This window comes from Pollachius pollachius (genome assembly GCF_949987615.1).
Source record: "Pollachius pollachius genome assembly, chromosome: 7".
NCBI classification, from domain to species: domain Eukaryota; kingdom Metazoa; phylum Chordata; class Actinopteri; order Gadiformes; family Gadidae; genus Pollachius; species Pollachius pollachius.
The window spans coordinates 13877273-13904090 of NC_136940.1; the positions used below are offsets into that span (position 1 = coordinate 13877273).

Below are 26818 nucleotides of genomic sequence, written 5' to 3' on the forward strand. Positions count from 1 at the left end.
GGGACTATTGGGAGGGTGAACATTGCCACTCAACTGGGCGAGGGATACCGGCTAGCTGTTCGTCGCCACAACGATGAGATGAGCAAGAACCGACACATCCTCAACCGGCTCATCCAAGACGGTGCAGAACGAGCTTTTGGAATGTATGCTAGCGGTCGCACGGGAAAGGATTGTGGAGGAGGTCAAGTCAGCTTGCTTATCTGGCAATCCAAGCTGATGAAACTATGGACGTCTCCGCGCAGACACAGCTAGTGCTTGTGCTTAGATACATTGATGACCACCATGCAGTGCAGGAACGTTTTTTTGAGTTTATTCCCATCTCGGATTCAACGTCAGTTTCAATTGCCTGTGTACTTTTGGAGAGACTGAACCAGCTTTTGGCTGACGGCAACGACAAAATGAAACTCATTGCACAAACTTATGGTAGTGCCAGTGTGATGAGGGGAGAGAAGGCTGGTGTGCAGCAAAAGGTGCGTGAACATTTTAAGAATGCCCATTATGTGCATTGCTATGCACATCAGCTTAATTTGATGCAGCAAGCTACCTCCCGCATGAAAAAAGTCAACGTTTTCTTTTCCGATCTTAGCGGTATATTGTGTCATTCTTTTCCCGGTCACAGAAACGGTGCAGCGTTCTGGAAAAGATTGTTTCACGAAGACTGCCCAGAGCTTCATCTACAAGGTAGAATTTTAACAGCAGGATCATCAACACTGTGTACGAGAACCGAGATGACCTTGAATGTTTTGAAGCCATCAAAACGGGTTCACATGGTCCATTTGACCAGCTCAGTGTGAGAGAGACATCTGGCTACGTGAGGATGCTACAGGACAAAGATTTCATTTTTTTCCTGTGTTTTTTTTTCACAACATCATGCCCCACGTCGACATTCTGTACCAGAAACTCTAGAACAGGGGTCGGCAACCCTAGACACGCGTGCCACCACTGGCACGGGGCAGCATAATCATTGGCACACTTAAAAAAAAAACAAAAAAAAAAACTTTTTTTATTTTTATTTTTTCATTATTATTAAAAAAAATTACAGCACAATGCGGCAGCATAATCATAACTACCGATTTTTTTTGCCCTTTATTCTGTTTTTGGCATTTCCTCCCAGTGAAAATATGTTTAAATTAGTTACAGAAACCAGTGTTCTGAAATGGGATAAATTAATAGTTTTTAGTTGTGAGTAATAGAGAAGAAAATATTTAAAATATTGTTGCAAGTGGCCTTTATGCATCACCTTCACATGGTTTTGCAAAGCTGTACATGTCGTAAAGATATTGATGTGGATGGTTCCAACATTCTCATATATTCTCGTTTTTAACATTTCTCAAAGTGCAAATATGTTTTTAAATGAGTTTCTGAAAATGGTGTTTTAAGATGAGACATATGTAATTATAATTTGTAAGCCCATGTTGCAAATATAACAACCAAAAAAACATTTAAAATGTCGATGCATGATTGTGGACTAGAAGACCAAAAACAGGTCTTCTGGAAATGTTTTTGGTCGCTGTGTCATAATTCAGCTTAATTTTTAATATATTGTTGCTTAAGGCACACTCATTAATGAGAAAATGTAAAACTGGCACTGCAAGTTGAAAAGCTTGCTGACCCCTGCTCTAGAAGAAGGACATTGATGCAGTCTTCATCAAAAGGGCCCTCGAGAGCTTCACAAGCAGTGTGCAGACCATTAGGTAAGATAACATTTATATTATTTGATCATTCTCAAAGCAAAGCTTTGTTATGAGAACATATGCATGAAAGGAGACTGTATTTGTGTTCTTTTTTTATAATATATGTTCTTTTTTATAATATATTGCCAGTGGTGTAATCTAGCTTGCTTTACTTTGTGCTGGACATCCTGGTTAGGCAAGGCACAATGGATAGCTTAAAAAACAGTGTTTAACACTAACATTATGCATCCCTGCCCATTTTAAGTGGGTATACTGACATCTTTGTACTGGATAAAGTGTGAACATGTGCATCATGTAGACTACAGTACTGTACACAGCCTAACAAACACATTATTGGTTTGTTTGCATTCAGAGACTGACCAGCTGCAAGACCCATCAGGAACCGACAGACCAAGGACGGCTTTGACAGAAGAGGCGAAGCAGAGTCTGTCTGAAGAGGTCTGCGACACCATCCTGGCTCACACCAAAGCGAGGTTCTCTTTGTGAATGCTACCTTAGTACAAGGAAATATGTTTGATAGGTATTGAGCCTATAGCGGATGACATCCTTGTGGTCGGCTGTGGAGACACAGAGGAGGAGGCTGTACAAAACCACGACGCAAGGTACTGCCATTCATTTCCTGCTGATGCTCTGAATGCCACTATGAAGGCATATCCCACACTGAACAAGGCAAAGCTCAAGCGGGAACTGTCTCTGATCTATGAGAATCCTGAATTCAAGGCTTGCTGTGGTGCACTGGCACTGTACCAAGTTATCATGAGCTACAACCTCCAGGAGACATTCTCTGAGACTGTGAGTTTGTTGAACATTCTCATAACTACTCCTATGACAACAGCTGAAGATGTTTCTCAACTTTGAAAAGAATTAAGACATTCCTGCGAAATTCAATGGGCCAGGAACGTCTGAATGCACTGGCCATGCTCTCTATGAAGAGGGAACTAGTCCTCAACATGCATGATTTCAATGAGAAAGTCATTGACTGCTTTGCTGCACTGAAAGAGAGACGAGCAAAGTTTCAGTACAAGTAATGTAGTCTCTCTCTCTCTGTCTCTCTGTCTATCTCTGTCCCCCTCCCCCTTCCCGTGAGGATGGACACTGGGTTGCAGCGGCCCTCACAACCTCCCCACCCCCCCTTCCCGTGAGGATGGACACGGGGTTACAGCAGCCCTCACAACCCCACACCACCACCCCACCCCTCTCAAGTGTATATTGTATATAGTTCTCTGCAAACCTATGGTGGCATCATGCCTTCAGTGTGCATATTGTATATAGTTCTCTGCAAACCTATGGTGGCATCATGCCTTCAGTGTGTATATTGTATATAGTTCTCTGCAAACCTATGGTGGCATCATGCCTTCAGTGTGTCTTGAACAACCACACATAAAAGGTTGCACATATTATATTGATAATTAGTAACCAACACAATAGATTGGCCGTAACACACTCACCCCTTTTAGAATCACATTCTCTCTCTCTCTCTCTCACGCTCTCACAAAGACACATACAGATAGAGACAGAGAGAGAATGTTAACTTGTGTATTATTCCCAATTATTGATGTATTTGCACTTTTAATCTTGCTAAATTCTACAAGGCAAATAAATTAAGTTAAAACTTAGTTCCCCGGCTCCATTCGTCTTTGTAAGGAAATGTTCTATTTTGTCTTTATTATTTTGTCAGAATGCACCAGAATGCTTCGTTTGTATGTGAAAATCACAAAAAAATCTTCAGGGGGAGGATGCCCCCAGACCCCCCTACAGGGGATGGTTTACAAACTTTCAGCCCCCCCTAAAATAAAATTCACCAGCCGCCACTGATATTGAATGGTAAATATGAATTAAAAAACACGTTTTTAAGTTTGAGGAAAAGCTTTACGTTCATGCTAGCATGGGTAGCACTAGGCTACTGACTTTAGTGGCTTAACCTTAACTTTTACCTTACATCTGTTCTGAAATCCCAGACGATTCAAGATGTTTATTTTTGCGCAACTGGACTATTGGATTTCCTTGATTTTGCTTGTAATTCCGATTCACTTACCCGTGGTCAGAGAGCGCTTGAGAAAGCAGAGTAGCAACAGTCCATTTAGCATTTATTTTCCAGGCAACTTCTTCTGATGAGGCAGGAGCTGATCACACAACCATGATACTTTAAAGACTAAGCCATACACAAAGTATCACATATAAAGAACAAATCATTATGCTTGAATGAAAGAAAGTATTTTTTTTATTAAACAATGGGTGAGACAAGAATGTGTGTGTGTGTATCCAACTTGAAAAACCAGAACAAAGTGAGGGATAGGGATGAATATTGTATATATAAGTTTTAACAAGAGGAATACGGTGAGGAAAGGAGACAACTAAAAAAGCAATACGGAAGTAAAATGGACCACTGGTTATAAAACCCTCCAGCAAATGCAGATTCCACTGCCTAACATCTGCACGCTGCAAAGGAGGATGCTCCATGTAAAGCTGGACCCAGTGTTTGAGATGCTGAGTGTTTAGAAAAAAATCCCAAAAAAAAAAGATTCCAAGAACAACGAAGCAAACATACAGTAAGTGTGAACAAGAACAGCAAAGTAGAGCCAGGGGGTATCAATAAATAAAACAAAGTGAGTCATGTGTGGAACAAGAGCAACAAATGTGTAAACAGGTGTGCGTGTATAACTTGTAAAACAAGGACAAAGTTAAGGAACAGGGAGGAATATTATAAGTTATTAATAAACAAAGAAAATACTCCACATACATCAGGCTGAGGTTAAGGATAGTAAAGTGCATCAGGTTGAAAGGAAGGACAACAATCGCAGCACTCGCCGCCGCCACCAGCCACCAGCAGTCGCCACCACCACCAACAGCCGTCACCAGCACAAGCCGCCACCCCTAGCAGCAGAAGGCGCCACAACCATCCTTCGCCACCACCAGCCAGCTCAAGCAGCCATCGCCTCAAGAAGCCATCGTCTCAAGCAGCCATTGCCTCAAGCAGCAGCGTCCTGCAGCAGCAGTGTTTGCCGGCACCAGCCAGCTCAAGCCACCAGCAGCCACCGCCATCAGCATCCACCATCAGCAGCATCCACCATCAGCCACGTACACCATCAGCCGCATACACCATCAGCAGCAGCAGCCGCCGCCACCAGCACCAGCAGCCGCCACCTGCAGGAGAGTTCAATTCAATTCAATTCAATTTTATTTGTATAGCCCTTAATCACCATTACAGTCTCAAAGGGCTTAACAAGTCAAATATTTATGACACCCCCCTTTACCCAAGCCCCCACAAGGGCAAGAAAAACCTCCCTTGAAATTAGCAAGGAAGAAATCTTGAGAAGAAACGCATAGTGGGGGATCCCTTCGTCCAGGGATGGTCAGGAGTGCAATGGGTGCCATAATTGACATACAGGTAAATACATGCACAAAAATGGTGATGTGGTGCTGGCCGGTTGACCAAGGACCGACCCTTGTGGTAAGCCAAAGCGTAGTTTGCAGTGTTTTGATTCTGAACCCTCATGGAGCACGAATTGGGTTCTATCTGTGAGGTACGATTCAAGCCAACCAAGAGCCGTACCCCCGAAACCAACATAGTGCTCAAGACGGTGAAGAAGAATGCTATGGTCGATCGTGTCCAGGCATCCAGTCCAGTCACCGCAACATGCTAGAACAGACAGAATAGTGAATTAGAACGGAACAGTACATAGCGGGAATGTATACTGCATTAACAAAACACAAACAACCAGAGTGGTCTTCACTTCGCATCTGTCGTTTTCACAATCCTATGTTCCAAATGCAAGATCGTAGAGGTGCGTTTTGAGCTTTCCTTTGAATAGCTCCACAGAGTCAGCTTCCCTGATCACTTGTGGCAGCCTATTCCATAGGAAGGGGGCTCGATAGGCAAACGCTCTCTGTCCAGCCGATTTCTTTTTAACCTTCGGCAGTGAAAGAAGGCCAGCTCCCGAAGACCGGAGGGACCGAGAAGGACTATAAGGAATGATCAGGTCCTTCAGGTAGGATGGAGAAGATCCATGCACGGCTTTATAGGTTAGCAGTAGCACCTTAAAGTCCGATCTGAAAGTTATTGGTAGCCAGTGCAGAGAGGCGAGAATAGGTGTGATATGATCAAACCTTCTCGTTCTGGTCAGCAGTCTAGCTGCAGCATTCTGTACAAGCTGTAGACTTTTTGTGGTAGATTTTGGTAGTCCCGAGAACAGTGCATTAAAGTAATCCAGTCTTGATGAAACAAATGCATGAATCAGTGTCTCTGCATCCGCTGCAGATAACATTGGTCTGATTCTTGCAATGTTTCTCAGATGGAAAAAGGCAATTCTAGTTATGCTTCTAACATGTTGGTTGAAGCACAGTTGAGGGTCGAACAGGACCCCAAGATTATTGACTGATGCACTCTGTAGGATGGCGAGTCCATCCAACCACAGTGAGACATCCTCAAACTCTCTCCGGTCCCGCTTCGAGCCGATAATTATCAGCTCTGTCTTCCCAGTGTTAAGCTGGAGGAAGTTTTGTGACATCCAGCCCTTCACCGCAGCTAGACAGGACTCAACCCTCTGGATCTGGGGCGAGTTCCCTGAATCCACAGGAATGAAGAGCTGGGTGTCATCCGCGTAGCAGTGGAAACTAATTTCGAAGCTGTGGATAACGTCGCCCAAGGGAAGCATATAGATTGCAAAAAGTAATGGACCAAGGACCGACCCTTGTGGTAAGCCAAAGCGTAGTTTGCAGTGTTTTGATTCTGAACCCTCATGGAGCACGAATTGGGTTCTATCTGTGAGGTACGATTCAAGACAACCAAGAGCCGTACCCCCGAAACCAACATAGTGCTCAAGACGGTGAAGAAGAATGCTATGGTCGATCGTGTCGAACGCAGCACTCAGGTCCAGCAGCACAAGCATTGAGCTTGTATTTTTATCCAAGGCAAGAAGGATGTCATTTACAACTCTTGTAACAGCAGTTTCAGTTGAGTGGAAATTCCTGAACCCTGACTGGAAAGGTTTGAAGAGATTATTCCTCGTCAGATAATCGACGATTTGCTTTGCTACAATCCTTTCCTGTACCTTAGACAGGAAGGGCAGGTTCGATATAGGCCGATAGTTCCTGACTTATTCAGGGTCTAGGCCAGGCTTTTTGAGTAGCGGTTTTATCACCGCAGCCTTGAAATTGGAGGGAACAATTCCTGTTGAAAGCGAAAGATTCATAAGCGAGAGGATAGTAGGCCCCACAGTTGGAAGAAGTTCTTTAAGAACCTTGGAAGGGAGAGGATCCAACATACAAGTTGTTGGTTTCGATGCCTTTATCACCTTTTCAAGTTCCATCAGAGGAATTGCCTTGAACTCCAAGAAAGTTGCGTCAGTATTCCCCATCCTACTAGGCAGGACCCCATCCTGCCCCACAGGATGTGTGGGGCAGGATGGGATGAGGACAAGCTGCACAGCAAGCATCAATTTCCTCTCTAATCGATTGAATCTTATTCACAAAGAAATCCATGAATTCACCTGCCATGATGGAAGAACCTACTGTCTCAGTCTGATTCTGAGTCAGACTCTTCACCGTGTCAAAAATAAACTTTGGATTGTTTCTATTCAAGTTGATGATACAGGAAAAGTAGGCGTTCCTGGCAGTAGTCAGTGCACCCTTATAGGTGAGCAGACTGTTGTGCCATTCAAGATGAAAGACCTCAAGTTTAGTCGAGCGCCATTTGCGTTCAAGGATTCTGCAGCTTCGCTTCAGAACGCACCGCGTTTCTGCATTAAACCAGGGAGCTGGTTTTTTCAATGATAGTTTTTTAATTACGAGCGGGGCAACTGAATCAATGGCAGCAGACAGGGCAGCGTTGAGGTCATCAGTAAGGCAGTCCACAGAACCCCTATAGTTACAAAGAGGAGCAAGTGAACCGGGTAACTAATCTGCCATCGCTGTAATGGTTGCAGGTGTGATGCGGCGACAGCTGAAAGTAGCCTGCTGATCGTTGCAGGGGCAGGATACCACCACCTGGAAAGTGAGCAAAAAATGGTCTGATAAAGCTGAGGTGTAGGGAGAGACCACTAGCTGTGAGATGTCTACACCGCGGGTCAAAACGAGGTCCAGCGTGTTTCCACCGACGTGGGTTGGGTGCTGGACGAGCTGTTTGAAGGCAAGCGTATCTGTAATGGACAGAAAAGCCCTTGCGAGGGCATCAGATGGGTTATTCACATGAATGTTGAAATCCCCAATGAGCAAAATATTGTCTGAATATGTAGCCAGATCAGCTGCAAAGTCAGAAAACTCATCAACAAAAAGTGAATACGGTCCTGGGGGACGGTATACTACAGCTGAAACGAAAGAGTCTGGAACTCGTTTCGCTTGTCGGGGAGCTGAGGAGCAGAACGCAAGCACCTCAAAGGATCTGAATGTATATCTATTCTTTGGCTTTAAGTTAAGCTTAGAATTAGATATCAGGGCTACTCCACCACCTTTCTTAATTTCTCTAGATACTTGAGCGCTGACGTAATTGGGGGGAGTAGCTTCGTTTAGGGCTAGAAACTCATCTGGTTTTAACCAGGTTTCACAAAGGCCCAGTATGTCGATCTTATTATCAACAATTAGATCATGGACCAAGAGCGCCTTAGATGAAAGCGACCTTATATTCATGAACCCTATTCTGAGTGCTTCCATTTTATTATTTTCAGAGGGAGTCAGATTAACACTGAGCTCTGAAGCGATCAAGGGGATGGTGTGATTTCGACATACTGGTCGCGGCCCTTGCCTGCGGGTTTTACACCTCAAGACAGTGCGAGGCCGCACCACCGTACATATAGGAACAGCGTTATTTTCAGAGGGAGTCTGGTTAACACTCAACTCTGAAAAGATTGGTGCAATAGATACATCTTCCTGATAAACTGGATCAGCTAACCTGATGCTAGCAGGTTTGCTAAGCTCCTGCAACCCAGCGTGCTGTGAGTGGATGAGTCACGCCTGGATAAGACATCTGTCTATGTTTTTTGACATAATTGAGGCGCCTAACCCAGTAGGGTGTAGGCCGTCTCTCATGAGCACACCAGGGCGGCCCCACAAGGAGGGCCAGTTATCAATGAAACCAAAGCCCTGCTCTGAACTAAATCGTGCCAGCCAGCGATTTAGAGACAATAATCTACTATAGCGCTCATCATTACCCTTATCGGGTAGAGGGCCAGAGAGGATTAATCGATGCCGACACATCTTTCTGGCGAAGTCACAAAGCCTAGCTATGTTACTTTTTGTGACCTCAGTTTGTCTCGTCCTAGCATCATTGGTGCCGACATGAACTACAATGTTGTTGAAAGTAGTGTCGGTGTTTGCCAGCACCCTAAGATTAGCTTCAATGTCGGGAGCCCTGGCCCCGGGTAGGCAAATCCTTTTTGCTGGCGAGTGTATTCTAACTTTACGTGTAACAGAGTCGCCTATGACTAGCGTTTTTACCCCCGAAAAGGACTTGTGAGGCAGGCTACTGACAGCAGCCTGCCTCGCAGGTGGTGCTGCCGACAGAATTGCCTTGGCGGGTCTCTTCTCTGTACTTTCTGGAGCATCTGTCTTCTTTATGCCCGCCACCCTTTCATCCTCCAACTGACATATACGTTTCTCTAACAGAGCAATCTTATTTATGAGAAAGGCGGAACAAGAGCAACCGGAATCCATGCTTACCTTGGTTGATGCAGACGGAGCTCCAGCGGGAGTGAAAATAATCAGACAAGACCTTGAATAGCCTGTAGGTCAATGAGTTTCCCCACACATGGACAAATTGCTGCCAAGTTGGGGAAGGGGTGGACAGAAGCTTACATAATGAAAAAAAAGAATGGCACTACTGTCTGTGTAATAACATTTAAAAGCTCGTCATTATGGCTTATATTTTTTGTGTGGAATAATTTCTATTCATATATGTAATCCAACAGCCTTTTCAAGGGTATAATTAAACAAAAGCAACCTTATTTCTACTAGCTATAGCATCAGACACACAGTACTCCAACACCGTAGCTAACACCGTCAGGTTCAGCAGGTTAAACCCGTCGACCTTATTGATCCTAGTAATCCTTCATCAATAACTAACTAAATAAAACTTGTCAAGAGATTCACTGCTTAACTTCTGGTGCAGTGATACCTTTGTAGAGTTAGGTAGTTGTAACTCGGAAATAAGGGGTGAGAGAGGCTTCCCGCGTGTAGCCGACTTTATTCAAGTGCCTGTTTACAACCTCCCCCGCCTAACCACTAGGGGGAGACATCACATCCCGTGTCCTATAAATCCATTAACACTACATCCCCCTTTCTAAGATCAGTTGTACTGATATCTGACTAACAACACTGTACTGTAACAGACTATATTGAAAAGGTTAACTGTTCCCAGTCTCGAAAAAAGTCTCTGAAAAGTTATTAAACAGACTATGTTTCATGAACAATAAGCATATGAACATTTATTGGCAAAACTGAACTAAGAAGGTGGGGTAGACTGCCCAAACCTCCTACTGAGTGTTGGGATTTATTCTGCCCCGTAGAAACCACCCAGTCTTACCCGGGGTACCTGCTATTTAACCACAAAGTCCTTCAGGTACCCTGGGGTTTGTCTCTCTCTTGCAGGGTAGCGTGCGGGACGCTCAGGACTGCCTGGCTGAACTGGGCCCCGCCCTGTTTGATCTGGAGTCACTGGCTGACCAGTGGGTTGCTCCGGCTCTGGTAGGATGGTCTGCGCTGCTGGCGCCACTGGAGTAGTGACGAGGTGATTTCGATTGCGGCGCAGGACCCCTCTGGGAGTGTCTATGACGTATGACCTTGGTGCTTCCGCCTGTCTTATCACTGTCCCCTTCTCCTTCGTATCCTTTACCCAGACATGGTCGCCTGGTGTCAGACTTGGGAGATGTTGAGCTCTGTGTCTTTTGCTAAAGTTCCAACTCAATCTCTGTCGCTTCTTCTGCTCCTCCTTTTAGAGTTTGGTTATGTCAGTCCAGCCAGGGTTCAGAGAGGACAGAGTGACCGGAACTGTTGTTCTGAGCTGCCGGCCCATTAACAGCTGTGCTGGACTGTATCCATTGGCGAGTGGGGTGGCTCTGTAAGCCATGAGGGCTAAATAAGGGTCTTTTTCCTTCTGGAGGAAGTCTTTAACTGTACGCACAGCGCGTTCCGCCTCTCCATTGCTCTGAGCGTATCTGGGGCTGGACGTTGTGTGTGTGAACCCCCACTGTGTAGCGAAGCTAGTGAAGTATTCAGACGCAAACTGGGGACCATTGTCTGTCCTGACTTCAGACGGTATGCCATGCCTGGCGAAGATGGACTTGCAATGTTCCACTACTACTACTGAGGTTGTTGATGTCAGTTTAGCTACTTCAATGAAACGGGAAAAATAATCTATCACCAATAGGTACTGGTTATCATTCCACTGAAACAAGTCAGCACCCACCTTTGCCCATGGTCTGTCAGGAAACTTTGTAGGAAGCAGTGGCTCTCTGGGGTTGACTCTTTCCTTTGCACATGTGTCACAGCCCTCGACCACTTTCTGAAGCTGTGTACACAGTCCCGGCCACCAGACAGATTGTTTGGCTCTTTCACGACACTTTACTATGCCTTGGTGTCCTGCGTGCAGTTTCTGAAGTATGTCTGTCTGTAGTGGCTTGGGAATAACTAGCCTACTTCCTTTTAGTAGTAAGCCGTTCTCCACTGATAGTTCCTCCTGGACCTGAGTGTATGGTAGGTAAGCTTTGTCTATTGTGGATTTGTCTGGCCAGCCCTCATTACAGTACGCTTTTACTTGGCTCAGTATTTCATCACGTTCTTGGTGTTCCCTTATTTCTTGTAGCCTCTTTTCCGTAGCCGGGAGGGTTGACATGACCATGTTGACATACAGGTTGACTTCTTTCTCCTGCTCCGGCTGCCCCCTGTCCCTCAACGGCGCCCTTGACAGCACATCTGCCGTGGCCAACTTCTTGCCGGCCACATGGGAGATGGAGTAGCAGAAAGCCATCAGCCGCATTCTGAGTCTTTGAATGCGTGGGGGGAGCTCATCCAGGCTCTTTGAACCCAGCAACGGAACCAGAGGCTTGTGGTCTGTTTCCACATGGAACCTGATGCCCACCAGGAAGTCTGAGAAACGCTCGCACGCCCATGTGATCGCTAAGGCCTCTTTCTCAATCTGGGCGTACCTTTTCTCAGTGTCCGTGAGTGATCTTGAGCGATATGCGACTGGCTTGAGGTGGCCCTCCTCCTGTCTCTGGAGTAGCACAGCTCCTAGGCCAAACGATGACGCGTCAGCTGAGACGACCGTCTCTACCTTTGCGTTGTAGAGCGCCAGCCCTGGTGGTGAGCTCAGCTCCTCTTTGATGTTATTGAATGCTCTTTGTTGATCATGCCCCCACTGAAACATGTTTTGCTTCTTCAACAGGTCCCGGAGTGGCTGTGTCTTCTCTGCTAGATGGGGTAAGTACTTCCCCAGGTGATTCACCATTCCGAGGAATCATCTCACTCCGCTCACATCGTCCGGCTCCTCCATGTCTGTCACTGCTCTCACTTTGTTAGGATCTGCTCTCACGCCGACTGCATCTATGATCTGTCCGAGAAATTTAAGTTGGCTTTTTGAGAATTCACATTTCTCACCTCTCAGTGTGACGCCTGCCTGTCGTGCTGGGCCTGTGTGTCTCCGTACACAAGCACGTCATCCATCTGGCACAGGACGCCATCAAGTCCCTCCAGTATCTGGGACATTCTTTTCTGATAATGTTCAGGTGCAGAGGATATGCCAAAGCAGAGGCGATTAAAGCAAAACCTCCCGAAGGGAGTGAGGAATGTTGTGAGGAGGGCGGACTCCTTGGCAAGGGGAATTTGCCTAAACCCTGAGTTAGCATCGATTTTTGAATATACTTTGGCGCCCTCTAGCTGTCCAAGTGTGTGTTCGACTGACGGGAGCATGTGTCTCTCTCTCTTGACGGACTCATTCAATTTCGTCAGATCAACGCAGATGCGCACCTCATCCTTGCCTGGCTTCGGCACAGTGACCATTCCGGCGCACCAGTCTGTGGGTTGTTCAACCCTTGATATCACCCCTATCGCTTCCATACGTGAGAGTTCCATCTTCACCTTAGACATGAGAGGCAGCGGGATTCGACTTGGGGTTGATACGGAGAATGGTTTGGCGTCTGTTTTAAGCTCTATCTTGTATTCCCCCTCCATCTTGCCTAGCCCTTTGAACAGTTTGGGGAACTGCTCCTTGACTCTCTCGACTGAATCCAGTGCCACTGTGTCTACTCTAGCCACTAGCCCAAGTGCCTGAATAGCTGGACGTCCCAGCAGGTTAAACTTCAGACCTGGGACTAAATACACTTCCTGTGTAGTGTTTTACTGTCCGTCCCTATGATAGCCGTGAATTTTCCCCTCACCGTGATGGGCGTCTGACCTGGACCTTGCAGCACTTTCTTTGCGCTCTGTAGCTCTGGAAACTGCCCCTTCTTAAAATCATCTTCAGATAACACTGTCACATCAGCCCCCGTATCTATCTTGAATACTGCTGTGTGCTCATTCACATTAAGGTTGATCAGCCAGGGTTCACCCTCTGAGCTGACTGTGCCTAGGAAAGTGATTCCCTCCTCATCTGACTCAGCTGTGTTTACTTCGTTGAGAACCCCTGATCTGCACACCTTTGCATAGTGACCTTTTTTCTGGCACTGGTTACATGCTACATCTCTAGCTGGGCACTGATTTTTGCTGTGTGCTGGCGTTCTACCACACCACATGCACCGCGTCTGGTTACCTGGCTGTGTGTGATAACTGCTTCTGTCATTTGTTCTAACCTGCATTTTCTGCTGTCTCCCTCTGCCTATGTCAAACTTGTTTTTTGTTTGAACACTGTCCACGTCCGTGGTCTCTGCCTTGAAGTTACTCTTCAACAGGTCCTGTTGCTTTTTCACTCTGTCGCTCTGACGCGCGCGCGTCACCGCCCTCTCCAGCGTCAGCTCCGAGTCCAACTGAAGTTTCTCCGACAGATTTTTATCGCGCAAGCCCACAACCAGTCTGTCCCGAATCATTTCGTCATGCAGCTGCCCATAGCCGCAGTGCTCTGACAAGCAGTGGAGTGAAGTGATAAAACTGTCCACCGTCTCCCCCTGTTCCTGCTGTCTCTGGTTGAATTTGGCACGCTCAAAAATAACATTTCTCCTCACCACGAAATGTCCCTCTAGCTTCTGCTTCACACTGATGTACTCGCTTGCTTCTTTCCCCATCATACGAAGTGAAGTGACAATGTCTTCCGTGTCATCCCCCATAGTATAGATTAAAGTGTTCACCTGGTTCTCATCCGACTGTAGCTCCAGACCCGATGCAATCCGAAACCTCTCAAACCTCTGAATCCACTTGGACCACTCTTCTGGCTTTGTGAAGTCGAACTTGGGTGGCGGGAGGATCTGGAATCGCTCCATCTTAGCTTCCCAACCACCGCAACCGTTAGCTATGCTGAAAACTTAAAAACTCAAAACTGACTAAAACGGACGTGAGTTCTCTCCAGTTAGTTTGGCCAAACCAAATCTCATGTTCACCCAAATTGAGTAACTGAAGTCTTCTGACACCATGTAGAGTTAGGTAGTTGTAACTCGGAAATAAGCGGAGAGAGAGGCTTCCCGCGTGTACTCTTGAAGCACGACTTTATTCAAGTGCCTGTTTACAACCTCCCCCGCCTAACCACTGGGGGGAGACATCACATCCCGTGTCCTATAAATCCATTAACACTACAACCTTCACAGCTGGCGAAATCGATCTGACTAACTAGCAGGCAATGACTGAAAATCGGTCGTCTACCAAGAAAAAAATATATATAATTACGCTGTGCACGGACAAATAAAGATCAGTATATGCTTCATAAAGGCCCTCTGATACAATATAGAGGGTTGACAATTCAAAAGAGGTAGCTATTTAATGCACTTACCTCAGAAGTTACTCGACGGCCAGCAATGGAATTGAATGATCTCCTACGCCGTAAATGGATGTTTTGTAACTATCAACTATGCGAGGCTCCATACCCCGGAAGTAGGCAGCAAAAAACACTACAACGGAGTCCAATGGAAGTGTCGCCACTCTGTTATATCTATCACTCTGGTAATGTGTATTGGACTTGAAAAATTGAAATTCGCATGCTCAGAGCTATAGCATCAGACACACAGTACTCTAACACCGTAGCTAACACCGTCAGGTTCAGCAATCTCCGTCCACTTCTCTGTTGAAGTGGATGGAGATTATTTTACTTCTGATGGGGCTGGCCCCACCGGGACCACCATGGACATATATGGTTCGTTCCACTACAGCGTAATTTCATTTTTCACCGTTCATTGGCTGTAGTTTGTATTGTGATGAGTCATGACTCGAGTGACCTCCCACCTCACCTCACGTGCCGCGCGCGAGAAGTCCGGTAGCGAAGAAGAGAAGGAGAAGGATAACTTTGCCAGCAAACATGTCGGAGGCACTTAAACGAAAACGAGTCGACAACATGAATGAGGTAGATCATCTATTGGAGCACAGATTTGAGACCCTTAGTCTGGAGGAAAATTTTGAGGTAAAACGCCTTATGTCTTGTGCTTTTCAGTCTCTTTATGTTTTTCCCGTCTTATATGTTCCCACTCCTGGCCTGCACCTTGCCGTGGTGAGTGGGCTTTAAACCAAGACAGGCCATTCTGAATCGTTTCTTTCACAGCTATTATCTATGATTTCTCCTCCAGGACACTGCCTAGGCCTATGGGAGGTGTACTCCTTGGTAAAATTATATTGGGTTCTTAGAGTACCTCTTACAGCTGTTTGCAGTAGTATCATTTTATTCTGAGGTTTACGGAAGCTTAGTTTAAAAACTTTAAAAAACTTTACTTTCATTATTGCAATGTTTTGATGTCAGCAATAAAAGATTAAAAGCTGCACTAATGTACTTTATTAATTCTATATATATATATATATATATATATATATATATATATATATATATATATATATATATATATGGAGAACAGGCACTTAGTTCAAAAACAAAAAGCCCAGCATACTGAATAGTGTTAAAGTATATTTTTATTTGTAATGGTTGTGTTGGCCCCAGTACCTGCCTGCTGTCCTGGCAGGTCCTTGTGGGTGGAGCTGAGGGCTGAATAGAGAATGGGAAGCACCAAGCCAGGGCTACAAACAGCATGGTTGGACGCTGACACGTATGTAAGACCAATTAAGGAAGCTCAATCTCTATTTGGAAATACTTTAGCTTTTATATGAAAATTACCATTTTTATTTGTAATATATTAGGGCTGTAACTTTTTCCAAAAATGAATTTCAAACAAAATTAAAATGCCCCGTAATTTGTTTGGATGGATGTCTGTATGCCTGCAAAGCCAGTAGCAACACGTAAAAGTGAAGGGGACTACCAGTTTTGTTGAAAGATTTTGGCAGTTTAGACCAGTGCTTGAATTGGAATAAAAAAGGTGCCAGTCTTCTAAATCAGCAACTGCACAGCACGCGCGCTTGTGGCTCTGCAAGCGCGCGTGCTGTGCAGTTATCAACTAGTAAAGGGTTTATCTAGAAACCCTATACTAGTTGTTAATTTTCAGACACATTTCTCTGTAAAGAAATAATAATAAATAAAAAAAACTTCAATCCTTATCTTCAAATGTATATAGTTCATATTTTTGTACAGGAAAATATTGTTTGTCTAAATGTACAGTGAGATGGCAACTATGTGTGGTTTTATTGTAGCTACTTGCTTTCTGCTTGTTTGTTTGCTCTGTCTCTCAACTTGCTTGCCCTAGTCCCAGCTCTGTCGTCTCTGATTGAAGTAGCATATCTGCAAATTAGACACAAACAATTAGAACACAGAGAGCGAGCAAGCGAGTGAGAGAGAGACTCTTGGAATAAAGATATCACAACTTAGATACTCACTCTTGAATTCCTCTGTCTTGTCCTCTCCGTACTACGGAGCCCCGGATATGTCATGGGGAAAAAAAAATAATAAATTGTGGCCACGAATTATTAATTCGTTCCCACGAAATAGTAATTCGTTCCCACGAAATAGGTAATTTGTGGCCACGAAATAGGTAATTTGTGGTCACGAAATATTAATTCGTTCCCACGAAATAGTAATTTGTGGTCACGAAATATGTAGCCTATAGTCTAACGTGCACTGGACAGCTGGGTGAGCAAATCAAGCGCCAATAGAAGCCTGTCGTGTCGTGATGCCCAAGGTGAGTGTCTTTTCTTGTCCTGTTCTTGTCTTCTTGATATGCCCTACAGTTATTTAGGCTAATTAGGTTTGTGTTTAATACTTTATTACAACGGTAACGTTAGCTACCGTCTCACCCGACTTACAAACTTCGTTGCCATACTACCGCTTAGCCTACTACACGGCGTTCTGTTGTGCAATGTGCGGTGGTAACACATCGGAGCTGCAGCCCTGCACAGACATTAGGAGCACACTTTTCAAGTAGAGCTCTCAGCTCAGTAGCCTAACTGAGCGAGGTATGCTGAGCATAAAGGCGGTCATCCCTATGTTCCCCGGGTCCTATGTTCCCCGGGTCCTATGTTCCCCGCTTTTCCCAAAAAGGGTCCTATGTTCCCCTATATGTATGTGACCGGGGAACATAGGACCCTTTTTCAGAAAAAGGGTCCTATGTTCCCCGCAATCAATCTTTACGGTAGACTCTCAGCCAGTGTTTCCGCCAGAAAATCAAGCCCGACCCGACCCGAGCACGTTCTGTCCGAGCCCGGCCCGACATTAACTGTAATTGTGAGCCCGAGCCCGATTTCAACCCGACATTTTTTTAATACATGTGTAACTTTGTACACAACTTAGGCCTAGTCTGCTAAATATAAATGTAAGGAATAATGTACAGTACGCCGGTCATTATCGGGAAAATAATCCCAGACAGGGCGAACAGGACACCAACGTGCAGCGGAGGTGTCTTGCTTCGCCCTGAAGGGGCTTATTTTCGATAATGACCGGCGACGTTCTACACATCATCCCGCTTATTACACAGCTACTTGCCAATCTTGCTAACGGTTGGCCCAGCTAATCTAAAATGTTTGTTCAACAATTCGTTTTATAGACTTCAAACATCCGAGTAGTTGCAACGGTGATTGACGTGAAAATGTGACATATAGCTAAAACCTTATCCGTATTGTCTTATTAAAATTACGTGATGATCATAAATAAAGTCATCTATGATCACAGCCAATATGCTATCAACAATACAGTAGCCTAATGGTGGAATGGAGTGTTATGGTGACACTCAGTGTCATGACGACACCCAGTGTCATCCTCCGGAAAGTGGTGGTGAATTACAGCAGATAAATAGTTCACTATATTATTAATCAGTCTCTGCAGTGAGATGTGATACAATTCCTTAAAACTATTTTGTTTCCTGTTATGCGGTTGGTCCTGGATAGAACACTGATTAGAAAATTGATCAGTCTATCACAGCCTACTGATAATAAAACCATTTCACTTTGATTTATCAAAGATTAAAGTAATTTCATGGACAGTAGGCTATCAGATGCTGTTCTTCAGTAGCCTAGGATGATGTTTAAATCTGCTGAATCAACCTCAGAGCTCAACAATGTGCATCTGTCTTTAAAAAATAATTGAGAGTGAGTTGTAAATTACATTTACACTGTATCCTACTTTATTCATCCCTAGGAGGGGAATTCAAATTAGCCCAGTAGCTCACACGACCATGAATCAAAAAAGAAAGAAAGATGGAGCAGGGCCGCCAGTATTTGCAGCAACAGTATTCATAGATTGAGAATCTGGAAAATCTATCTGTTTTTAAGGCTGTTTAACTATTGATTTTACTTTCCTGTGTTTTACAGGTCAACTATGGATACTCCACTGCAAGAATTCTTGAAGGAGCGCAAATTGCAAGATATGATTCAGAAACTTGAAGATGAAAATGTACGCCACACCAGCTGCTGTCTTTGCTCTCTCTCTCTCTCTCTCTCTCTGTCTCTGTCTCTGTCTCTGTCTTTCTGTGTGTGTGTATTTTTATTATAAGATTAATATTGACTATGACTATTATATTTTAATGTAGTCAATACATCATTAATACATTAAAAAGTCAAGTGTGTTTACACAGCAATTTAAAATAATTTTCAGTCATCTTAAATTGGAAAAATATCATTTCATATCATTATCATATGTAAATGTTATCAAAAGTACGTCAAATGAAAAACAAACGACGTGAATACCTAAACCCTTTATAGGTCTTAATTTCCTTTAAATATCAATTGACATTCTATATTATGCATGTGGATGTATTAATGCATTTATTTATTGATTGGAGTATCTTCCATTTTTTCCAGATTGATGAAACTGTCATTCCATTAATGACAGACCTGACCTGGCAAAGTACATCCCCAAAGTTGGAGACAGAGTGTCCACTGTGGCTTTCTGCAGACAAGCAGCACTGTCACAAAAATCACCATCCAGGAAAGAATCCATACTTTCAAAGCTACGACAAAGACTGTCTGGAGGTGAGGGGATGCCTCCAAAAAAGAGATCATCTAAGTTGGAAGGAAATACAAATGCCAAACGTAAAGTGAGACGACTGGAGGTTGGTTGGATGGATTATGATGAGGACGAAGAAAGGTACAAACAGGTGAAGTCTGCAAATGGTGGAGGAACCAGGCATATCTCTATTGAAAAAGACGAAACAGTGGCAGATATCAATGTTATGGCTGAAAATATTTTTTTCCCCAATGGCGTTTCCAAAAAAAAAAAAGTCTTTCAAACTATTCAACTCACATTGAGAGCTCACAGATACATATTAATGTGTCTAATACAGTAGATGAGCTGTATAACAAAAGCAAGTTGAAAATGCTAAGACTTTATCTGTGCACCAAAATGAAAATGGGACAGCAGCCCCCAGTAGGAGTGGAGGATGATCACACAACAAGCCAGCCCTCAGAAGTAGATCGCACTGACCAGAATCAAGCTGTTGAGTATCTGTTGGTGGAGAACAGAAATTCTGAATCAACACACCACCATGTTGTTAATGGTGGAGCTTCCACGAGTGGATATTTGGAATTGGACGAGACATTACCATGGGATGGTCTGCTAACTCTGGGCGAAGGCGAAGATTCCCATGCAGTTTTTTTTTTAGGTGAGGGCAGGCTGGATGTAACTGAAGATGAACCAAACCTTGAAACAGCCATTCCAGAAAAGGAGGATGATGCACCTTCTGAAACAGTGGATCAGTCACTGTCTGCTCCAGTGCTTGCAAGGGAGGCAGATGTTTCAGCCCAAGCACTTTCTGAACCACAATCTTCTCCTGTAACACTGATTGTAAGAAGAGGTCACTGTCTCACTGACATGATCAATGCCTTCAAGGACCCCAAAATTGTGGCATCTGAGGTCTGCATCAAAATGCGTTTACCAAATGGAGAGCTTGAACAGGGGGAAGGAAGTGGTGTCTTGCGAGACTGCCTGACAGAATTTTGGATGGATTTCTATGATAGCTGCACGATGGGAGTTGAAGTGAAAGACCCCTTCATCAGGCATGACTTTCAGCAGGAAGAATGGCAGGCTGTAGCCAGAGTGTTTGTAGTAGGGTGGAAACAAGCTGGTTACTTCCCAGTGAAACTTGCGGTACCATTTCTGGAAGAGGTGCTGTGTGGCTCGACGACCAGTAGTATCAAGGATTCTCTTTTGCTGTACGTATCACATGAGGAAAGATCTATCCTCGAGAAGGCTTTGGAGGACTTTAATTCTGTGGACAAAGATGAATTACTGGATGTACTTGATGCACATGAATGTAAACAAGTCCCTACCAAGGACACTCTGCTTCCTGTTTTGTCACAAATAGGACACAAAATAATTATTCAGGCCCCAATGTATGTCATTAAGTGCTGGCGTCCTGTTATGGTTTCTGTAGCTAGTTTACTGCCACCAGAAGGACTGCATCATTTCATTGCACAAAAAAAACCAACTGCAAAAACAGTGAAGGCGCTTCTAAACTTTCCAGAGGAGATGACAGCAGCCCAATCAACAGTTTCTCGTTACCTGAAGAGGTACATTGGAGAAATTGATTGCAAGAACCTTCAGCTTTTCCTGCGGTTCTGTACAGGATCTGATGTCTTGGATAAGGCCATACTAATTGTGTTCATAGAAACCACAGATTTCCTCCGCAGACCACAGTCCCACACATGCGGATGTGTACTGAAGCTGCCCATTGGTTACTACAGCTATCCAGATTTTCGCAGTGAATTTAACAACATTCTCACAAGCTCAATGTGGGTAATGGATGTGGTGTAGATTGATTACAGTTGGCAACCCCAGAATATGAGCCTTGTATAGTGTTCTCAAGGTGTTTGAAATGCAAGTGAATTGTTTACACAAATTGTTAAAACTCCAAAGATGTTTACCTCATTTATCTTGTAACATCAAGATAAATGAGGTATCAGGTGTTCTTATCCTGCATAATCAAGTTGATTGATTTATATTATTATTACAGTTGCAGTTGTTTATAGCAACCCCAGAATGTGATACTTGAGTGGTGTTCTCAAGGTGTTTAAAATGTATTGAGCTGTTTACACAATTCTTTTGTAACTATAAGTAGCCAGTAGTTTGAAAGCTGTTCTTATCCTATTACGTACAAATTACGTTTTAAAAAGATCATTAAACCATTCAAGTTTGTTACAACATGTTGACGTCTTCTCTGTTCCAGTCCGTACATCTTTAAGAACCTGTATGACGATATTTGCACATATGCTGCATATATACATCATATATGCGCATATATGGTAATATGCTGCATATATATATAGCATATACAGTTATATTACACATCACTTTCTTAAAGGTAGGGTAGGTGATTTTTTCACTGAAATATTTGGCAAAAATGTCATAATAGCTAGTAAGCTTTAGGCGAGGTGCTCTGAGAATATCTGATCATTACTTTGCTCTCCCCTGTCTCTGTGTGCCCCCCCCCCCCCCCCCCCCCCCAAAGAATTGCCACCGCTCATGTACACTTTGACCAATCAGAGCGAGGCTCCGATTCTCCGTTCTTATTGGCTGTGGGACTGTCCGTCACCTTGGCACCGACGTTCGCGCGTTCCTGCGTTAGCGTTCACGAGCCTAGCAGTCTGACAGTTTTGCACTACTACGGCGGACAACAACTGAGTAGCAATGTCTTCATCAACGGTCCATAAATTCCCCATTCCCCGGATACCATTTGTAGTATAGTATCTTAGCTACTGGAGATATCGCGAGATGCTGAGAGAGATCGCGGGTTGCAGAGAGACAGATAGACACGCTAGACAGAGAGCAGGGACATGGTGATTATAATTTGTTAATAAATCGAGTTAATAAGAACCTGACTGATCATTTATGGACAACACAACATTTGGCGACGAGGATGGGATAGTTTGCTATGAAGTCGAAGGCAACAAGACGACACGGAGTTCACGTCTAATACGCCGTGGAAACGCAGACTGAACCACGAGTTACCACCATGTCGCAGGAGGGACAACAGGCTGCTGCTGCACCAGTGCCGCCGGCGGCTGCTTTCCACGCTCAACTAGCCCCGCCAGTCCCATTGAACCTGGGAGCATCGGACTTGTATACGGAATACACGTTATGGAAGGACTCGTACAATTTCTTCGAAGTTGCGAGTGGGACTGTCAGTGCACAGGACGCGGTCAGAAGAGCCACGTTTCTGCATTGTATTGGTGCGCCGACCCAGAGGATTTTCGCTAATCTACCCGGAGACAAAGGTACGCATGCGCAGGCTGTTGCTGCCCTGGATGTATACTTTACGCCACGGAGAAATGTGGTTTTGGAAAGACACAAGTTTAGACAAAGAGCTCAGTTTCCCGACGAGTCGGTTGATGCTTTTGTGAATGGACTGCGGGAACTAGCGAAATCGTGCGACTTCGGCGCACTGGAGAATGACATGATCAGGGATCAGATTGTGGAGAAATGTGCGATGAAGAGGCTGCGTGACAAACTGTTACAGGAGGATGGACTGGTTTTAGACAAAGCATTGTCAACTGCAAGAGCTTTTGAAGCTGCGCAGACGGAGTCTAGATTATTTTCGGAGGCCAGTGGTCACAGAGCCCGGGACAATCAGGTTCACTTCACGACGAGGAGGAGTCGCGGTGACGACACGAAAATGAAACCTAAAGCACACGGAAGAAGCGAAAGCAGAAATGATGACGGTGAGCATGACAACAGCGACATCAAGTGTTTCAGATGTGGAATGTCGTCCCACAGAGAAGATGAATGTGGAGCTCGGACTGCTACTTGTTTGTACTGTAAAAAAACTGGACATTATGCAAGAGTGTGTAGGAAGAAAATATTTGCACAGGGAGGGAAGAATAGTGACAGAAATAGGGATGAAGAAAAGCCCAAATTTCGTAAACCAGTTAGAGCAGTGCATGAACCTTCTGACTCAGAGTCAGATGAGTTTATTAATGCAGTTAATTCGGAAGGGACTGAAACAGTGAAAGTAAATGGACAAAAGCTAAAAATGGTCATAGACACAGGAAGTGGTAGAAACTTCATAGGAGAAGACCTATTTAGAAGAACATTGTCCAGAAGGACAGAACTACGACCAACCAGAAAGAGGTTTTATGCCTATGCCCAGACAACACCACTTAGATGTGCTGGTTATTTTGAGGCAGAAATTAGATGGCAGGACAAGGTAGTGAAAGATGACGTTTATGTCATAGAAGGAAAGGTTGAGGCCTTGCTAGGTAGGAAAGCCAGCTTTGCATTGAAGATACTGAACCCTGGAGAAACTGTGAACACAGTAGGACAGACAGAGAGATTCAGTAATCTAGCAAATGAATTTCATTCACTTTTTAAAGGACTAGTAGACGGTGGGCCGAGACGCCGTATCAGCTTTAGTTTTTGAAAATAATGATCCCCATGGAGGGAGAACCTGGATCTTTGAAGTTTTAAAGTTTATTTTTTTCTCAATCAGATTTTCCTTGTTGGCACTCGTAATTCTTGCACATTTTTTCATAATCATAGTTTAAAGTTCGTTAAATTTTCAGGCAAACGCGGCAGCCTACTATGTCAGTGGAACCAATGGCACGCAGCGCTACAAATCACGTGATGTTATTAAACCAATCAGACGGAGATGCTAGGAACAGCTGTTGATCTAAACATTTACCTGGTGGACACATCACGAAATATTATAAGCTAAATAAGAAGTTTACACGTGTGTGGGTAAGTATTAATGTTGTTGGAAAATGCTAGCTATGTGCTAGTTATTTGTATAACCTTTGCGAGGCGGCGTGAGCTTCACGCGTGAAGCGTAGGAGACCTGAATCTATATTTCAATATCACTGACTATTCTCATCGAGTTTATATTAACATTATTCATGTCACACGATGTGAATAACCCAAATTGTTGGAGGTTAAGCTGTGGCAATTTGGCAGCTGGCCAGCGTCATTAAGAGCTTGTTAAGCCACGCACTCAGTATAAGTGTGTGAGTATAAGTAACGTTACTGGTTATTATATTGGTGTTGCCGTTATACCCAGAGAGAGGGATAACAGAAGGAATTTAAATGATCTAAAGACATGGTTCTCTGTGGTATACCCCAGTCAGCAAATTTCAAACAGTGAAGTAAACCCCCCTGAAATGTTGTTGAGCATAATGGCATGTTTTAATAGTTAGGCTAATAATGTATTGATTCATTAGATAAAAATGGACCTTTCTGTCTAAGTTTAAATTGTATTTAAACCAGCTTCGTGCCATATCAATTATGTGAAAGATGAATTCAACTAATGGAGTAACAATATTTCCACTAGGTGATACTCCCATGGCAGACAATGAGAAATGGTGCTCAAACCATACACTGTTGGTGAGTTAACTTTTATTCTAATATCTAACTGTTAACAAATCAGAATGCTTGGTAACATATTTACAGAAACAAATAACATTAACATGAACAGTACTCTTGTTTTCACCATGTGTTCTTGAACACGGCACTGGTTGATGAAGGGTGTTAGCCTCTCATGCTGGCCCTGGAACCACTAGTCATCTTCAAATGACCTATTGCCACAGTTTGTGCATTGGCACAGGTTTGTACATGGCAGCTCATGCATTTTGCAAGTGCACCTGCCCTTAACACAGTTTGTTTTTTTACAAGAGCAGTGCACCAGTTCAAGGATTGCCTCTGGAGCTGGGGGAAGGGTCATCCAGTCCACTTCTAAGAATTCTCCTGCCATCTTCCAGCCATGACATTCAGGGGCAGGAATATCAGGCCTACAGTCAAGGCTCCTTCTGTGGACTGCAGCCTGATAGTTAGCACGCTGGATGTGCTTGTCCAAGCAGTCTTTGTTTGGAGGTAAGTCTCTCTCAGAGCACTTTCCTGACTTGAACAGCTTAACTCTTGCCTTGTTAACATCCATACACTCCTGATCATACAGGTCACATGTGAAAGCCTCCACTGCCTTGCAGAACTCTGGGGATGGAGAGAAACTTGTTCCTAGTTCTCTAAACAGGGTGATGTATTGTCTCTGGGAAATGAGCTTTTTATATGCTTTGGTTTTCCCCACCCCATATATAGCGCTCACAGTGTCACATCCAGAGAATGCATGCAGACCCACAAGCGCATCACATTTGTCTTCCCCGAGGTGGGCATGAAGCCTATTGATGTCAATAATATGTGGATTTCTGCCTTTGACTGTGTGAAAGTACAGGTGACCATCAATTTTGCTGCAGAACCCAAGAGCCAGCACAAAGACATCGGTGTCTGGGCTCTTGATTACCAGGTCACTGCTGTATTTTGCTGCATAAGCTGCATGCAACAAAAGTCTGGTGTCTGCTTCCTCCTGACTTGTCTCCAGGTCTTGAACCCGCAGTATTTGAAGTTCGTTTTTGCTTCCATTCATCTTTATAGCATGACATTTGTCCCCATGCCCAATAATGACTGTCGTGTTTCCTATTATTTTTTTTGCAGATGTGCTCCAGTGATGGAAGAAATACTCCAACAAGTTTTCTTTATTTTGCCCACATGCCAGGAATTTCACATTGACATGACTATTCTTTTCTTATTGGACACCTACCCTCTTTTTCTGCCTCCTTGTAAAATAAAGGCGCCTTTTCAAATCTTCTCTGGGCTCGTTTTATGTTTGTGATGTTGGTGAAGTGGCTGTAGCAGTCTCTGTGGTAGCCACAGTTAGCTGGAATAGCAGCAGGTTCCTGAAGTTTGAGGTTCACAGTTAACTTATTTGAAAGGACAGATAATGAAAGCACACATAATAAATAAAAAGATATATAGTCAAAGTTAATTTCCATTTTCAGTCTCTTGGCAAGCCAAAGCCAGCCATATAACTACTATATAGTATGACGACAAACCTGGGTTCTAAGATTAAATCTCAGCACTGCCTCTTCTGCCACAGTACTCTCTCTGGTACCAAGGTCTTTCCAGAGAAACAAGGCAGCAATAAATTTCCTCCATCCTGTGTCTGTAAACGGGGTTACAGGACCATCTTTTTCCGAAACATGCATACAGCACTCCATTGTTTGCTAGCTAACGTAGTTTCAACAAGAGAAATGTAGTGTGGCTAATTGCGAAGTCATTTTTGTCGGATTGACAGGTGGAAAGAACTGTACTCCGATGCCGGTACTGACAGCAGTTAAACAAAATATCCCTGGTAACCGCCAGCAAACAAAGAAAAAACTTAAACCCCCGGGAAATTTCGAGGCTTGTCATTGGACAATAACTACAATGACATCATACATGTCGGACCCCGAGCATAGCTGCCCGCTCAGTTTGCCGGAACCAGTAACTCAGACAAAGTTACCGATAAACAAAAAATGTGCAAGAGGTAAGAGTGCCAACAATTTTTGTTTAATTTGTTGAAAAATGAAGATGTTGTACACAGAAAATTACGTCCTCCCTCGGTGGGGATCGTCTGAATACACGTAATCTCCCCTTGGCCCACCATCTATAGGTCAAATTAAAGGTTACAGTCATAAAGTTACAGTCGATGAGAAAGTCTCACCTGTAGCTCAGGGTTTGAGGAGAGTCCCTTATCCAATGTTGGAGGCTGTGAACCAGGAGTTAGACAAGATGCTTGACCAAGGAATAATAGAGGAAGTGAATGAAGGATCAGAATGGGTCTCCAACATACTACTAATTCCAAAGAAAGACACCAAAGAAGTGAGGCTAT

The 26818-nt window shown here is 44.1% G+C and overlaps 1 long non-coding RNA gene across 1 annotated transcript; it reads left to right on the forward strand.

Annotated features, from left to right (window-relative positions):
* Positions 1–24447: 24447 nt before the first annotated feature.
* LOC307078728 lies at positions 24448–25657 on the forward strand. The gene is made up of 3 exons (XR_013812006.1): positions 24448–24501; positions 24795–24987; positions 25070–25657. It is a non-coding gene; the product is annotated as an uncharacterized lncRNA (long non-coding RNA).
* The last annotated feature ends 1161 nt before the right edge of the window (positions 25658–26818 follow it).